The sequence below is a fragment of the Thamnophis sirtalis genome, unplaced genomic scaffold (genome assembly GCF_051295495.1).
Source record: "Thamnophis sirtalis isolate CommonGarterSnake01/CBP01778 unplaced genomic scaffold, rThaSir2_p1.2 scaffold_1, whole genome shotgun sequence".
NCBI lineage: Eukaryota > Metazoa > Chordata > Lepidosauria > Squamata > Natricidae > Thamnophis > Thamnophis sirtalis.
The window spans coordinates 67,623,418-67,642,372 of record NW_028261381.1 but is presented as its reverse complement, the minus strand read 5'-3'; positions in this window follow the sequence as shown (position 1 = coordinate 67,642,372).

Genomic DNA, 18,955 nt, shown 5'->3' with positions numbered 1-18,955 from the left:
GAAAAGTTGAAAGGAAAGTAAGGTGAGGAATGGATTGATAATCAATGAAAATAGCACAAATCAATCCTAGATGCATTTTATTTTGGAGTCAAATGAGTTGGAAGACATAGAGGCTGGGTGTCTGAAAATTCCTGAAGCCATTTGGTATAGGAAAGAAAAAAGAGGTTGCAATCTTCTATCCTTTGCAAAATGTTGTGCAATAAATGTTTTCTTTCAACAAGCACAAGCCTAATATTCTCTGCTTCCGTCTGGTCCATTTCAAATTCTGTCCAACAGGAAGCAGCTCACCTTCACTGTTTTGTTAAGATGTTCTTTCACAAGAACATCTTGTTAAACACGATGATAATTGCATGACCAGTGGACCAGATATACAATACACTCAAAATTTGATGTATATAACTATTAAAACCCAGTTGCAAAGATAATCAGAGAAGTCAGACTGTGAGTTACTATCAAGATGCTATTGAATCTAGATGGACAACTGCAAAACAAATAGCTTTATTGTATCCAAGCCCAAAGTTATCACTAATATCCTGTTAAGTTTAGGCAAGAGAATTTACTTTCCATTTAGAACAATTGGGAACTTGCTAAGACCCAGCAAATGCTAATTAATGTTGATTTCAATTTCTGTGTGACTCCAGGCAATGGAAATTTCCAACATCTGAAAACGACCTTTGTTAAAAGTCATTTTGCACTGTTATCTTCACATTCGTATGCTGGCCATGGAAGCGTATCTGCCCTCCTTTATCCCATTGTATGGAAATGGCATTTCAAATAACACTCATCAGTTGCTGCTTGGTACTCTGTATTTGTTATTGGGTGAAATCTAATTTTAACTTTTTTTTCCAACAATTTTTTTTTAAAACAGAGAGCCTGAATTACCAAGCACAAAAGGGCGAATCTGGGTCAGGGCTAAATTGTGCTTTTGGTAGTGTTCTGAAGTGACAACTATTAACCTTCCCCTACAAAACAGCAGCATAAGCTGTGCATCTCACAAGTATTCAAAGAAACAGAAAAATATACACCTGATCAATTCCATCTTAGACTACCGCAGGTTCCTGCACACGCTCCTGGATTCTTCAAAAAAGGCTTTTGCAACAGAAAATGGTCATAATGTAGTCATCTTTATGATAATGCAGTTTTTAAAGATGTTTATATATTAAATTTGCAACAAAGAGCAAATGATGCAGAAGTTTCTCTTAATGTCAGTTGAAATATATTAGCGTACTTCTTTTTTATTAACTACCTACTGCAAGTTTGTGTATTTTTTGGAGTATAAGACGCACCAAAGTTTTGAAGAGGCAAATTAAAAAAAAAAACTAGGTACATAGAGGGCTAGAGAGGGAGAGAAACAGAGAAAAATACAGTAGGTAGGTAAGGAGAGAGAGAGTAGTTAGGTAAGTAGGTAGGTAGATAAAGGGATAGAGAGAGGGGGGGAGCGGACAATGCACACTGCGTAAGTTTCTAGAACCTGTGGCAAAATTAGCCAACACTACATTATCATTACTTTTAATCCTTATTAGCAAACTGATGCTCATTAATGCTTTGCTGCAAGGGTTATCATAACCTTAAGAGAACACACAAGGACTTCTAAAGGAAGGCAGCCAGGGAACAACAGCACTCCAGTAAAGTACTTAGCATTGAAGCTGAGCTTATAGATTTGCTTTTAGGGCATTTTCTTCTTCTTTCATCTGGGAACTCTAATTTTACAATTATTCTATGGATAGTCTTACCTACTTCATCAAAAGCTAGAAAACAACAGTCCTCCAGTCCTCCAGATATTGCTGAACTATAACTACCAGCATCCCTTACCACAGCCATTCTGTCTGCATTTCTACACACCTACACACCTACACAAATACCTACACACACACACACACACACACACACACACACACACACACACACACAGACACACAAACACACACACACACACCAAGTCTAATAGATGTTTTCTTGGTCCTCCTCCTAGCACTGTGTTCCTTTGGCTGTGGCAGTGGCTTCTGCATAGCTCCCAATGTCTGTGCTTGCCGGGATGGAAGGCAGGGCATCACCTGTCAAGGTAAGCTACATTTCCTGAAATGCTATCAGCAGGACTGTTTACTGATAGGATGGGTGGTTCCTATGGAGGGTTTGCCTGGTACCACAAGATGAGATGCTCAGTTTGTGGCTTTAGGATGTATTTTAAAATCTGGAACCCATAACAGAGAGTCTATGGAATGGATTGAAAACTTTTTATTTCGTTCCATATCTTAGTTGTACATCATTTTCCCATAATAACAAAGCCAAAAAACAACCTGTGATGCAGTTCCTCGATCACTATAGCTCTCTAAAAGGAGAACTATATTAGGCAAAGTCAAAGATGACAAAACTGAAAAAACTGGGAAATGAGGAACAGTTTTCTGAGATAGGATGAGATCATCTGTAGTACAAAATGACTGGGAAAAGTTCTCTATATGTGTAGGAACATTTATCTAGCTTGCCATGGTGTAGGATCCTGTGCTACTTCTACGCCTCAGTATATATGGCTCACATGGACTCTTGGACACTTTAGACAGGAGGGAAAAACTTGGGCTTGTCCAATACTGTTAGCCTATAATCACCATCAATCTTAGTTAAATGTTTAATAATTGTGGAGATACTTTATTTTATTGGTTAATATTGTTATTATATCTTATTATAATAAAAGTTGTCAACTTCTGGCCACTCAGCTATGCCTCCAGAACATCCCCAGATCCTGCTGCTGAAATCTGGTATGAGCAATCGTTTTCACTTTTTTGCCCACATATGGGAGACAAGTCATCAGAAGGTCAAAATTTTCAATTCTGGGGGGAGGAGCCAATGTCATGACGAGATGGTTGTGTGGTCTCAATGCTCTGAGACCACAGCCAACACTTTCCCAAAGAGATGGTGAACAGGAAGAATATGTCTTGCTGAGCTTGGGGATATCGCAAAATCCTCGAAAGAAGCAAGAGAAGTCCTTCAAGCCGGTGACAAAAAATCCAGCCAAGGCTGACAAAGTTGGGGCTGCTCCAAAACGGAAGGATACGGAAAGAGAAAGTGTTTCCAGCTGGTAAGGAATTTTTATTGTTTTAAAAAAGAGACTGCCTATAAAACCTTAAAAACAAATTTAAATTAAAGAATGGAAGAATCAAGTGGTGGAATTGAATTTGGAATGGTTTTGGACAGTGGTTATCTTACTTTTTAAATGTTATTTACATGGATCGAATCTATGCAAACCTTTTGAAACGGATGGATTAAGTTTCTTCTTCTCCCTTCTCTTTGTGACTCTCTGTAATTTACAGACTAAAGTTTTCCTCTTTTATTGCTGTGGGTATTTTTCTAATTCATTTAAAGATTTGACCTTTTTTCTAATTTGATAAAAGGGAGGTATTGTTGATCGGAGTTTTGTGTATTCAAAATGGAACATTTTTTTTCCTTTCATTGATTGCTTTGACTTGGTGCCACAAGGTTTTACTGTTTGGCTACAAACTGATAAGAGCACACAGATGCCCCTTTGAAGTATGTTTTTGACAGAGAGAAGTGAGAGCAGCGTTCTTTGTGAATCTATGCTTTAATTTTGTTGATCTTTCAAGCTAGAGTAACTGTGTTTGTCAGAATGACACAATCCCAAGGAAAAATAGAGGTATTGACTTTGCAAAATATATTTTCAGAACTACAGAAATTATAAAATATAGAAGAGAAAAAACTGGAATACCTAGAGCACATAACAAGAAAATATGATGAAAAAATTGAAAATGTTCATCAAATGCAAAACGAGGTGATTGAAACTCAAAAAAACGAAGTGGAAAATGAATATAAAGAGACTAAACCTGCTGATATATATGGTAATTGGTTTGTTCCTGAAAATGGAAAGAATGGAATACAGAAGAGGAATTAAATGGAGAGGAAATCTATTTCAAAGGTCAAGATATAGAAGAAGATAAAATTAAAGAACATATGGACTTAAAGAAAGAAATTCCACTAGCAAAAGTTTTGATAACACTGCTGACAATCAGAGACAAACTGAATAAGGAAATAGAAAAAGGGCATCAAGATTATATGAGAGATCTTATAAGCAAGGAGTTGCTAAGAGGAGTCCATACAAAGCTGATCAAGAAGATGACTAGAGAATTGGTACCACAAATGGCAGAAGATATGAGATTGTTTTGTTATTGGAAAGATACTGGTTGATAGATGGAAGAATATAACTTAAAACTAGTTACACTTATTGAAATTTAGTGATAATAGATATAGTTAAAGAAATAATTGATAATGGTAATAATGTATACAATGTGTAATGTTATGATAAGTAATAATTGGATATGAATATTGAATGGTACCCATGAAAGTAAGATTAGAAATCCTTTTGTATTATATAGAAAGGTTAATAAAAAAGAACTAAGTTAGATACAGTTAGGTTTTGATTATTAGGGGGAAAATGTTATGATACAGGATATAGTCAAATAAAGGAGGGATCATGATGACAATATATATAAAGCCACACCCTTACAGGTTCGATTCCCAGTAAGGGTGTGGCTAGCTGATGAGAGCTAAATAGCTTGAAATAGATCTATACTAGTCTCCCTTTATTTATTTATCAGCATAAATATAACAAATGTAACAAAAAAGGCAACAGTAAAAAATATTGGGTTTCTGTCTGTATGGTCTCTTGTGACGAGCCTAATGACAGAGAGTGGAAGTGTGACCTTCCTCCCACACTTGGGCATACCAGGGGTTGTGACTTTAAGTATATACCTCCCACCCTGGCTGGCTGATAAAGGAGTCGCTCTCTGTAGCTCAAATGGTTAACTCCCTGCCTGGGAGGCAATAGAGCACAGGTTCGATTCCCAAAAACTTGGGTATGGCTAGCTGATGAGAGCTAAATAGCTTGAAATAGATCTATACTAGTCTCCCTTTATTTATTTATCAGCATAAATATAACATGTATCATAACATTTTCCCCCTAATAATCAAAACCTAACTGTATCTAACTGTATATATATGGGTACAATATAAGGAAACTGGGTGAAAATTGCAAACAGTGATCTGGAAAGGAGGATTAGAAAAGTTTGTTACTAAATATTATGGATGTTTGGATAGTGTAGGATATAAGGATTCAGTGTTATTGGAGGGTTTTAGAAATATTAAATGAAATGCCAGTATGTGGTTATGTATTAAATCTTGGTATATTTTATGATGAAGGACGTTTAAACAATTGTAGTCAAATAAAAATGGAGGTGTAAGGGTAACATGTATTGTATAAATATCTGAGTTAAAATACTATGGCAGAAGATATAAGATTGTTTTGTTATTGGAAAGATACAGGTTGATAGATGGAAGAATATAACTTAAAACTAGTTAAACTTAGTGAAATTTAGTGATAATAGATATAATTCAATAAATAATTGATAATGATGATAATGTATACAATGTGTAGTGTTATGATTGTTGCAGAAAATGACAGGCTTTAGATTTCTCAGGATACAGGAAAAGTTTATTTGGCAGCCAGGTTCAGAAAGCTAGCCCATGGCTTAGCATTGCAAGTTCTGAACAATCTTAATGTATACAATATGTAGTGTTATGGTAAATAATAATTGGATATGAATATTGAATGGTACCCATGAAAGGAAGATTAGAAATCCTTTTGGATTATATACAAAAGTTAATAAAAAAGAAGTTAGATACAGTTAAGTTTTGATTATTAGGGGGAAAATGTTATAATACAGGATATAGTCAAATAAAGGAGGGATCATGATGACAACCTATATAAATGTATAATATAAGGAAACTAGATGAAAATTGTCAACAATGATTTGGAAAGGAGGATTAGAACAGTTTGTTATTAAATATTATGGATTCTTAGCTAGAATAGGACATAAGAATTCAGTGTTATTGGAGGATTTTAGAAATATTAAATGAAATGCCAGTATGTGGTTATGTATTAAATCTTGGTATATTTTATGATGAAAGACGTTATGTATTAAATCTTGGTATATTATATGATGAAGGACGTTTAAATAATTATAGTCAAATAAAAATGGAGGTATAAGGGTAACATGTATAAGTATCTGAGTTAAAATACTTGAGTTAATATGAATTATGCTTGATGACTGTGGAAGAGATGCACGAAAGACCTTTTGTAACCAACTGATACACTTTCTACAGTATGTAAAGAAGGAAGATTTTATGTATTGTGTTTGTTTTGAAAATAAAAATAAATTCTATTAAAAAAAATCAATTCTAACCATTAACATCATATGCCATATGAGTCTTACATATTTCACAGCTCTTCCTTAGGGGTGCAGGAGGGGGAAAGGAGAGGAAAGGGAAAGGGGTCACCCTCATCCAAAATATTGCTTGCACCTTCCTTAAAAGCTGGATCAATAATTATAATTCATGTTGGCTTGTTTAGCATTTCAGTCTCCTGAAATGTATTTTTGAGCATAAGACTTGTGAAAAAGATAATTGGTTTGGCATTTGCTCAGTGGCATGTTTTCATTGAAAGACTTTCTCTGTACACAGACACACAAATACATCAGCAACAATGCTAAACCGGCACTGACCAAAATAATAATATTAGAGTTGTGCTAAAGGGGAAATGTGTGGTGATAGGTTCAGTGTTCTAAAATGATTCAAAATGAACTAAAAAAGCAAAAGGAATCTCTTCTTCAAGTCAAGCTCAACTGCTGACATCACAGACATGACACTAGGAAAGTGATTGGCGCTGCCTTCTTTTGAAATGTTTTTTCAAGTTATCCATCCCAGCCACTACTCTGTTATACCTAGCCCACCTTCTGATCACTCAGTAGGGTCCTCCTTGGGCACTTTGACTTGGGCTATTAGAGAGACTGGATTTCCACAGGCTACATCACTGGTCAACCACTACATAGGTAACTTGTGAGCATGACTTTAACACTCTTTACAAAGAGCATTAAATCTGTTTTTTTTAAAATAAGGTTTTGGCATTCTTTGAAAAACAAAAACTCTAGCCCTCTGTTTAATAAGCAGAACTCGTATTCTCTTTTTCTACATGGCACAGACGTTTGGTTGACACCAGATGGTAACCTATCAGCTGTAAGTTGTTGGTCCTGTCCCATATGAATGCATAAGAGGTTTCCCACTGATTTTGATTGTTTAGCTCCCCATTTTTGTCTTTTGGTGAAGCTGATCTCTTCTCCTGTCTTCATGTTTGCTGATTCACAATATTTTTTCTGCAGATATTGATGAGTGCATGAGTGCTTCCTATGAGGGGCTTTGTGTGAACACAGAAGGGGGATTTGTGTGCGAATGTGGCCCCGGGATGCAACTTGCAACTGACCGGCACAGTTGTCAAGGTGGGTCAGACTGGAATTGCAAGAAGGGAGTTCTGGATGAAGTTTTTTTTTTTTTTTAAAGAAATTGCAGAAGAAACATTGGTAGGATAGATTGTCATGGTCCAATGATGTTAATCATCTTGATCCCAGATACTGATGAGTGCCTAACAACACCTTGCCAGCAGCACTGCCAAAACAGTATCAGTAGCTATCAATGTTCCTGCCATCCTGGCTTCTACCTTCACCGCAACTGACATTCGTGTGTGGTAAATTGATTCTGCTTTTGTTGGAGAATCCAGAAAAGTATTGTATTTTTCAGAGTATAAGATGCACCGAGGTTTTGAAGAGGCAAAATTTTTAAAAAGTAGGTAGGTAGATAGAGGGATAGAGAGGGAGAGAAAGAGAGAGATAGAGAGAGAGAAAAATATAGTAGGTAGGTATGGAGAGAGAGTAGGTAGGTTGGTAGGTAGAAGGATAGTGAGAGAGAAATACAATAGATAGGTAGTGTGTGTGAGAGAGTAGGTAGGTATGTAGGTAGATAAAGAGGAGAGAGAAAGAGAGAGAGAGAAAGAGAAATACAGTAGGTAGTAGGGAGAGAGATTAGATAGGTAGAGGGATAGTGAGAGAGAAATACAATAGATAGGTAGTGAGAGAGTGAGTAGGTAGGTATGTAGGTAGATAAAGGAGGAGAGAGAGAGAGAGAAATACAGTAGGTAGGTAGGGAGAGAGAGAGAGTAGGTAGGTAGATGTTTCCACGTGTATTTATCCATGTGCTGGAGAAGGAAATCGCTGATAATCTGCAGCATCGAAGACTTTGTTTCTGCTGTCACAGCACTTGATCTCATCAATAAGTTAAAGAGCTTTCTAAAAGGAAAAAAAGTTTTTGCACTCTGCAAACCTCTGTTTTTTGCCAAAACGGGCCCATTTTTTAAAAAAAAGAATGAATAGCCTTGGGCAGGCTTGCAAAGTGCTCCTGGGGGGGGGGCAAAAACGAGCAAAAAACAGCCCATTTTTTGCTCATTTCTGCCCTCAGGAGCTTTTTGAAAGCCTCCATAAGGGTATGCATGGCCATTTTGGTGATGGGGTGGGGCTTCAAGAGGCAAAAAATGCTGTATTCGATGTATAAAATGCACCCAGATTTTCAGCCTCTTTTTTGAGGAAAAATACAGTACCTTTCTTCTAAAACTAGTTGTTTACACTAGCTTAAAAACTCTGTGGCAGCTATAGCTTTCTGGAGAACAAATTAGAACTGAATCATTTGAAGGATTTATTTCCTTTCATTTAAAAAAGGTTCAGGCAGGTATGTTATCATCATTGCTTTAGTTTTGGGGAATAGCCTGTTTCGACTGTGACTCCAGGAGGCTGCAGTGTAGTTTGTTTTTCCCAATCAGAGGGACAAAACTATTTAGGCTTCTAAAACTGCATGGTTAAAAGGGGGTTGATTAGTTTCTTTGAGTTCTTTGTTCTTTGTATCATACCTGACAGTCTCACATATCACAGAGCTATGAGATGTCCCCTCGTGCATATGAACTGCTTAAACAGCAACTGGACTTTCTTGATTTTTCTTGAAGATGTTTAAAAAACCTCCAGCTGCTGTTTGAAAAAAGCTCCTTTTGGGATGACCACGACCTGGATGAGTGAGAACCTCCATGACATTTTCTTTAAGGTGTCCTTATAAGGAAATATTAATAGCAAGCTGAATTGGTCCTGAGTGATGGCAGGGGATATAATCAGTCAAGGACTTGCAGCTAACTTGTTTCTATTTTCTGACCATGTCTCTGAACAGTGACGTGCGGTGAGGGATACCGTTGGTGAGGCAAGAGCGCGGCAGAGGCGAGAAGCAATGTTCCCGCTGCTGTGTCCGACAGGCGTCTCTCGTTTATGATGGACATAAACGCGAGATGCCTGTCGGACACAGCGGCGGGGGTGTTGCTTCTTGCCGCTGCCGTGCTCTGCCGCCTCGCCTCCCGTCTCCTCCGTCCCCGCTGACATTCTTGGGAGCAGGTCGGGTGGTTGGCTGGCTGGGAGGAGAAGAGTGGTTTGTCTTTGTGCCGGCTGGCCGGCCAGGCAGGGAGCAGGTCGGGTGGGGGTGGGTGGGTGGGTGGCTGGCTGGGAGGAGAAGAGCGGTTTGTCTTTGTGCCGGCTGGCCGGCCAGGCAGGGAGCAGGTTGGGTGGGGGTGGGTGGCTGGCTTGCTGGGAGAAGAGCAGTGAGTCCCTCCCCAGCCAGCCACAAGGGCTCACCGCTCTTCTCCTCCTTGTCCTCCCCGCTCGGTGCTGGACTGGCTGCAGAAGAAATGGTGGCTGGTGAAAGAAAAACCTCTCCAGAATCACCCTTGCACTTGCGCAGTCACTCAAGTGCAAGACATGATTCGCTGCTCCCAAATCAGGAGGCGGGAGAATCAGTGCCTCTTTTGCATATTAAATCTTTTGCTTTTTAACTCCGCCTTAACTTTTAAAAGGCGAAAAATTCCTTAAGCAAAAGAGGCCCCGAATTCTCTGGCCTCCTCCTAGTTAACACTGAGAGCAGACACCAAGCCACTGTGACTTGAAATCTGGTAACAACTATCCTGGCTTTAATTCATTAAAAAAAATATTTAAAACTCTTTCCTTTCTCTCAGGAGACTGGGGAGGCTCCGCCTCCCTTGCCTCTAGTGACTGCACGTCCCTGTCTGTGAAATAGTGCAGCTAGCATTCTGACCTAGTAAGGAAGGGATATATAGATACTTAGGTGACATGGCCAGTATAGAAATTTGATAAAATAATAAACAAATACTAAATAATAAAGTCACTCAGATGGGCTAAATTAAATATTTATCAACGTCATACAATAATTTCTACTGCGTCTGACTTCTACTTTGTTTGCAATGTAGTAGGCCTAGAGTATATAATTTCTGACTTTCCTTTTGCTCTGGTCTGTCCAACAAGCTACTACTGCTGTGCTGGAAGCCTGTTTTATTGTTTGCATGCTAATAAAATGATGTTGTACCTTTAAAATGATTTTGGTTGCTTCAGGTGATCCAGGTTTTGGCTGCCACAATGTGGTTGAACAATTTTGCATGGCAGCCTATTTCCCCCCTTCTCTTATGCTGTTCCTTGCTATCTCTGAAGCTGATTTTAAATATTCCAAGTTGGATTTCAGTGGGTGGGCCACAGGGCTGCCTTACTGCTGAGCTAAGGTTAAAGCAGGAGCAGATTGGCGCTTTGTGGGTCAGCTTGCCAATGGCTGCCTTTTCCTTTTAGAATATGCTCCCACCCCTCTTATCCCTGATCTTTTACTTTGCTTTCCAAGCATGTCTTTGTCCCACATTCTCTCCTTTGATATCAACACAAACTCTTTTTCTCCCCTCCCCCACCACATTTATTGAACCATTCGACACACTTTCTCATTCTGCTTTCTTCCTGTTTCAGAGCTGTCCCAACTTCAGCAGCTTCGTTAGCTGCGTTTTTGTCACCAGAAAAAAAGGCTATTCCTGGATCGTTCAGGGACTTTGCAGAGTCCCTGAGATCAGCAGGATGTGCCCTTCTCAATCACCGTCTCTGCGGGACAGTTTAGGTCCGAATGGACTGTCCAGCGGCAGGAATTCAACTGTGATCTCAGAGCACCAAGATCGCACATCGTGTCGTCATGCCATCAGCTCTCCTCTCCAAAACTTGCAAATGTTTTGATGGGCATCTGTTTTTTGACCAATATCCCAGAAAGTAGGGTTGAATTAAGAGATGGAATTATTCCTCCTCCTTCTCCATTTTACTTTATAGTACGAATTATTATACAATTTAACATGTAGTTTCAGACCCACATGATTTTATAATGTAGCCATATCTTGGGTCACTGATTTTCAACTATTTATCAAAGATGCCAAGTTTCCCTCACCCGCCCCCCCCCCCAAAAAAAAATACAGAAAGAGGGAAGAACAATACTATAGTGAAAGACAAAATACTTTCCAGCTTCTATCAAACTTGCATTTTCATGTTGCTTTCATGCCACCCAAACGCCTTTTCTGAACCTGGCTGTTCAGAGGGTTCAAGGAGGGTTTCCTTTGATTTTAAACCTGTACAAGGACTCCCTAGGCAGGAGCAGGATATAGTGTGTTACTATCCTTCTCCCATGCCCCTTACAATCCCCTCACTACAAGCTGTACTCTCTTCCTTTTCAGCCTTCATTGTTAGCACTCTTATCCACATAACCACTGGGATGCCTGTCTCCAGTGGTTGAAGTCTGCTATCCAGGAAGAGTGCATAGAATTGATTGGGTGAGCAGAGTTTTTCCAAGGGGTAATTTTATAGATGAGATGCACTGAGACTCTTGACCAGCCACATTATGGCTAGGAGCAATACTAATCCTACTGTTAAGCAGTAGGTGTCACGAAAGGAGAGCATATTCTCCAGTGTTAATTTAATTGGTATTGTATTTATTGCCAAAGAGATGCTTGTAGGATGCCTCCGTCTCAAAGCCGAAAATAGTGTTGGTGGCCTTGATACTAAACACTTGATGCAGAACATGTACTGTTTATCTGAGATGGCAAAATGCACTGAGGTGGTCCGAGTGAGGAGCTTTTGGAATTTAATGGAGACAATGGGTGTGAGCATTTGGGAGATGAAGAATTATATTCACAACAATCCGTTCATTCTTTGTCACAGTTTTTCTTACCTTGTTGCCTAGAAATTATAGTGGCTGAAATCTAAATTATCCTGATGCCACAAGTTTATGAACACATTCACAAATATAATCCAGATGTGTCATCAGGCTGAAACTGCATTGTAGAAAATGAAAAATCAAAGAAACCGCACTGTAATGTTTGTTTTTCATTCCAGGCAGGCAATATTTCCTGTATTTCTGCAGAATATACACCCAGTCCATGTCCCAGTTCTGCTCAGACTGATTGTTGTCCCTGCCACCCACGTAGATCTCTCTTGATTACTTAATTATTGCCCTGAAGACATCTTGTTTCTTTTGAGACAGTGTAAAACAAGAAGGGTGGAAATGGTGGGAAGTCATTCTTTAAAAGATTTTATCCCAACAAGTAAGATATCCTATGAGTATATATAGGATTCACAGTACGAAGACTTTTGAATGCTTGAGTGCTTCCTTCTATAAGTGAATTTGGGGAGAGGGGTCAAAAAAGTGATAAATAAATAAAACAATAAATAATGGAAATGTCAAGTAAATATAATTATCTGGAGTACAACTGTCCTTGAAATATTGAAATGTCCTCCTCACAAGCAAATAGGGAATAAGTGATTATGTCATGATTTTATTAAGATAACAGTTTGTAATAACCTGCACATAGAAAGTAAATACACCAAAAAAGTATAAGATTAGAAGTTTGTTCCTAGTATCTAGTGTTCTAGGTGGAAGGAACCTGAGTAAAAGAATATTTAGTTATAAAAGTAGAGAGTTGTATGCAGCGAGAACTCTACTGCATGATGTAAGGAAAGCAAAACATTTTCTACAAATCTACTGACCAGGAGGGCCATAAATGAAAAGAGCCTACATCGAAATTCTATGCTGTTTTCCATTTTTAAAAATTTCCAAGGACTAAGGAAGGAAAAAGAAAAAGGAAGAAGGTGCCAGATAAGAGGGAAAGAAACAAAAACAGTGACTCCCAATCTTTTTCAGCGCAGTAAAATAAGATACCTCAATTTTTTACTTAATATGTTTAGTAAATACTAGCCATTTCTATAACAATAGTATAATCTAATCATCAAAAGCCAGGATCATTTTTTTCCTGTTTTGAGCATAAAGTCCACAATTGGTTTCAGGTAGAAATAAAACTGTATACATTTTTTCCTTTTATTAATACAGTTAATTTTGTCATCTCATCTTCCTCATTGTGGGAATTGACGTATCTTTCCATTATTATGCATATAAAATTCTCACTTCAGTCAACATATATAATAAGAAAATTCCAATTGTTTTTCAAGCTCTTTGTCCAATCATCCTAAAAGAAAAACTTCTCATTTCCATTTTGTATTTTTTTTAGAGAATCTTCTGAATTAAAATATAAAACTGGCCCCAATATTTCTTTCTTTATCATAAGTCCTTCAAAGATGATAAAAAGTATCTTCTTTACAATTACATTTCCAACAATATTTCAGACACCTCTATCTGTTTTGCCTGGTTCGTCTATGGCCATGCAAGCATCTAACTCCAATACTATCCTTTCCTTTTCTTGTTTAAGGACAGTGGTGTGATTTACCTATGCATACAGACCCTCTATCTTTCCATCATAAATTTGTCCGAACCCAGTATATAAAGCAACAGTTAGCCTTTCCAGGGTTTCAGGTTTGTAGCAGGTTTCCTTACCCCCTATAGTACATAATGTATACATGGTTCCATTTCTCTGGCAAGTTTTTCCCGTTGGTTTACAATCTCTTGGGGCTTGGGTGAGATAGACTAAAGTGGTTACGGTAGCCGGACCTTCTTTTACCTGGGTGATACATTGTTGACAATTGTCAGATCCTTGTTTGAACGGTTCTGTTGTTATGGCTTCTCGGCGCCTATGTTTTCCAGGAGTGCCTTGATACCAAGTGGGGGCTACTAAGGATGGTTGTTTCTGGACCTTACACAACCCTGCCCAATCACTCTTCAATTGGAAAGGGCTAATTATTCACTCGATTACAACGGAAGGGGGTTGGCCACAATCCAAGGCCGCTAGGACGTCAGAAGGTGATTACATATCCCAACTCTGAATAACCTTCCTATATGTTTGCACACTTCTGAGTTCCTGGGCCCAATTTACATGCACATTATGGACACATGCAAATAGAATCCTCTGGGGTCATCACATGGCCATCTCTCTTCTCAATATGCAGGGTACTTTGTTAGTTTCACTGTCTACTCTCCCTATTGGTTCACTGAGAGCAATTCTATGGTTAGGACCCCATTCCCCTAAGTTTTCAATATACACGTCACCATATCCCAACTGGAGTTTACATTCTAATACCATAATTAATAATATAAATCTTGGCTCCATTCTTCCACCATGCATACAGGATCAGCTTCTGGAGTGATCCAGCAGAGTGTCTTCGACACTGTGTGCAGGGAACCTATTGCTGGTAAGGTTCAGCAGAGTGTCCTTTCAGGCGCAAACAAGAAAATCTACTACAGTTTTTTTTCTTTTCTACTGCTACTGAAAGGCAAAGTCACTTGCGCTTTAGTCGGAGCACCAAGGGTTTATCAGTGGATTGTGCTTCCCACTGGACGGGATCACTTTGAGCTGCTCCTTTCAATCTCGTCCAATGGATCCACGATTTGGATTCCAGAGATTTTACTGCCAGGGGAGAACAAATGACTACAATATATGGCCCTTTTCATTTAGCTTTTAGAGGTTCATTTTTCCAATACTTTACCCATATTCTGTCTCCTGGCTTAAAGTGATGGCATTTGGTAGCAAGTAAAGGTGGTGTTTGTTCTCCTACATATTTCTTTATGACCTCTAGTGCGTATTCAACCCCTGCAATTGTTTGATTAATTCCCTGTTACCTATTTCCCCCTTATGGGATAATTCCGGCATATATAGGAACTGGTGTTTCAGAACAGTATTCCCTAATTGACATATCGTGGGCTTAAGAATTGGTCTCCCTAAAACCCTTCCTGATACCCCTTGGATTTGAATTTGTCTGTCTGTTGGCGGTGCAATTGGCTTATTCACCACTGAATGGCTAGCCACTGTATCTAAAAGGAAGGTTGTTTCTGTATTCCCCACCAGTATCTTAACCAAGGGCTCAGGGGGTGGGTCGTCTGAGCCCTGTCCCCTTCAGTCAGACCAATTCATCTCCACTAATCCCATCATCTTTCTCGCCTCCTGCGGTAGCATTCCTCTTCTGTCTGTCTCATATCGTCCCCTTCCTCTGAATCCATGTCCTCTAAATCTTTGTCCCCTAGAGCCGGGGGGGGGGGGACAGCACCCTGCTTCTCCCCCTGAACGGTATCCCAAATGCCATGGGCATTCCATTTGCCAATGTCCCTCTTCTTTACAGAGAGCACATTGATTGGATCCGAGTGTGACTCCTCCTATGGCTGCCGCTGAAAGTACTGCTTTTTTCTGCATTCTATTGTCTTTCTCCCTTTTCTCAAACTTACCTTGGTTTACATACACTTTCCTGGTTATCTCAAGGAGCTGGGTGGTATTCCCAATGCTCCCTCCTGTTTCTGGAGTTTTTTCCCCTAATATCATCTGTACTCTGGGTGATAAATCTTTCATTTAATATTGCTAGATTCTAGGGCACACATATGTCAACCTGGGCATACTCCTCATATGCGGCAACCAACCTTTGGAAAAATGACTTGGGACTTTCTTGAGGTTCTTGAATAATAGTTGCAGGTTTGGAGAAATTTACGGGAGGTTTCCCTGCTTGTTTTAAAGCTTCCATTGTCAAAGCTTGATATTCTACTAGTTGGGTCATATGGACTGGATTATTTACGTCCCATGGGGATCCTGATTCACAGCTCTGATTCTCCTCTCATTTATATCTGCTACAGTCTCATTCGGAAATCTTTTTTTTAGAATTTTCTCTTTCGCTGTCCTCCACTTTTCCTTATCTTCGGGGCCGAGCAATGTCCCTAACAGCTGGACAATATCACCCCAAGTCAGGAGATGGGTCTGCATGATGGTTTGAACCAGCTCGATCACCTCTCTTGATTTTTGGGGAAACGGACCTTAGTGCTGTTTCCAATAAAGGAGATCAGACGTGGTGAATGGAGTATATTGGAAAATTGACACCAGTTGGGTTTGGTTTTGTGCATTTAAGACCCTTTGATCCACCTGCCTAAGTGGAGCCATTAAGGTGACTTGGTCTGCCTTACTTCTAGTCCTTCCTGAAATTGGGGATTCTAGACCTGCGCTGGATTCAGTCTCTGTCTTCAGTAGAGCTGATGCCCCTTTCTGTTTTGGCCTGACTGGGTCTTCCTTCAGGATCAGCACTTCCATTACCAGAGGTGGCTGATGTATTGGGGGATAGCAGGGGACATAAGGTCGGGGACACTCATCTTCCTCCTGCCTTCCTGTTAAGATCGTGGCTGCCCCCTTTGTTGTGAGTAAAATTTTCATTCTCTGGGCAGATTATTTACACATACTCTCAGCATTTCAACTTTGCACTTTTTAAGCTAATCAAGACTTTTTCCGACTGCAATTTGCCACTGATCAATATATTGATATTGATCTGGATGGCTAATCTCTGGGTCAGTTATGACTTGATGAACTAGGCTTATAATTCGGGGATCTAAGGTCCCTTCTGATGGCCACCCTACGTTGGAAGTGGGCCATTCTGATTCGTAAAGCTTCCTCAGCTTAGACGGGGTTGCTGGGGGGGGTCCCCATAATCTCCACCATACGCCCTTTTAAAATTCTTCAACATACACTGGAGAGGTGTCCTTGGGACACTCCCTCCCCCACCCATGTTCTAAAGACACTACCACTGACCCACGGTGCCAGACACTCAACGGTCACTCAACAGGAACTGCAGTGGTTTAACCTCTCACACAACCTAACAAGGACTTCTTTAGGACTGACATCCCGAGTCCAGGGCGATGATCAGGCACCCTTTTCTACTCTCAAGCGGAGTAGGTGCACAACACTATGTTATACTTGCCTTCCGGCAGGTTTTCCTCACCCTCTCATTTTGGCCAGGATTCATTCAGATTCTCTCCTTTCCCTTTTCACACAAAGGGTCCTTGGACTGACTGGAGGTGCCCTCAGCGGTGAAAGGCATCCTTTCCCGTTCCTCCAAAGCAAAGAGCCTCATGGTGCCTGAGGCATCTGGGGCTCGGATCCTTTCGCCGGCATGGGGTCTTAGTCATCTGGAGCGAAAGATTGCCTGGTAGTCCCTTTGTGGTCGCCAGAAATGTTGCAGAAATGAGACCAGACCAGCTCTTTGTCGAAGGGAAAGGTTTATTGCACAAGGTTCAGCAGCGATAGCTCAAGCAGAATCTGAACCCCGAAGGGCAGTTGGTTACAAGTTTTTATACTTTATCAGCCAGGATATTGATCATTCTCCTAAGTACACATTCTTCCCATGTCATGTATGACTCGTACACATTAACCCCTAGTGACAGGATATCTTGATTGCCTTATAAGGATATAATCTTACCAATTTCCTGTCTCTACCTAGTCAGGTAGATAAGGTATTCAATCCCCTGTGGAATCGATAAGGCATCGGGGCATTCTTATCTGGCTTAACTTTGCATTTATGTTAACCTTCTCCTCTTATTGGGGATATCACTTCAGCTCTTGATTGTATTGAGGTTCTTACTTAATTAATACCCCATTGGACCTAGAAGATAGTAGAAAAATGCCTTTTATTTGCAATATCAGTACAAACATTCTGGTAAAGCATAAAGATTTCAGAACAAAAGCATGACAAGTAGTAGAATCATAGGTTAATTCAACCACTTATCTTGCATGTTGTATGATTGGCATAATGCCAGCAAAGGAAGCAATAATTTGTGCCAGGAGTCACATAATAAATTTTCTTCACAGTATGTCTAATATAGACATTCTGTTGCTGCTTGCTGTCTTATATGGACATTTCAGGACTGATTACTGTATATATATTGAAGAAATGTGGCTAGCTTTCCGTGAAGTCAGAAATGAACTAAGCATTGCTTTACAGACAATGTACTTATGTGTTATGTTGTGTTTATGTTTATTTCATTTGTATGCCGCCCTTTTCCCCCGAAGGGGAACTCAGGGCGGCTCACAACTCAAACCAGGGAAGGGGGATACAGACAAATTAACAACAACACAAAACAATACATAATTTAAAAACACGCAACAATCATACCATTCGAGATAGGGGCAACGGTTCTTTAGCCCCAGGCCTGTCGGAACAGCCAGGTTTTAAGGGCTTTGCAGAAGGCCTGGAGGGTGGTGAGGGTGCGAATCTCCATGGGGAGTTCGTTCCAGAGGGTCGGAGCAACCACAGAGAAGGCTCTCCTCCGGGTAGTCGCCAGTCGACACTGGCTGGCGGATGGAATTCGGAGGAGGCCTAGTCTGTGGGATCTAATTGGTCTGGTGGAGGTAATTGGCAGCACTTACTTGTGTCTTGTAAGGGCATATCAACTTTTCATAATTGAAATTAGAAATACTGCCGTTGTTTTCCTCCATTTCGATCTCTGGGAATTCTAATTTTCTGAGATGTCCAATAAGTCTTCATTTATGTAACTTTTGTGCTTCCTAAAACTTAATAGCTAGCATCATTGTTCCTCAGTAGGCTTGAGTCTGGTGACGTACTCTACTAGAGCAGAGCAGTGAGTCTCTTTCAAAGCCACAAAGGTGCTACAGACAGCACAAAAGCAGGAACATGTCACCTGCCTAAGGCTCTATAAAGCAGCAGCAACTTTTCCATGTATCACATAACTGTGCTTTGCAGCTATAATAGTGTTTTTGGAAAAGGGCATTTGTTCCAGGGCACCCTTTTTCTTTTGAATCCAAAGGCAGCACAGCTACATGAAAAATAGCTTTGGACACATTGAGTGGCAATTTGAAAAGTGATTTGAAGTATATCCACAGTTCTTCCATGGCTGGCTGGCTTGGTCAACTTCTGTGAGGCAGATAGAGCCAATATATCCTCAGCTCTAGCTTTGTTGGCTTTGTTGGCTTCTAAGCCTTAATCATGTACTCAGAATTTTTGCAGGTGAA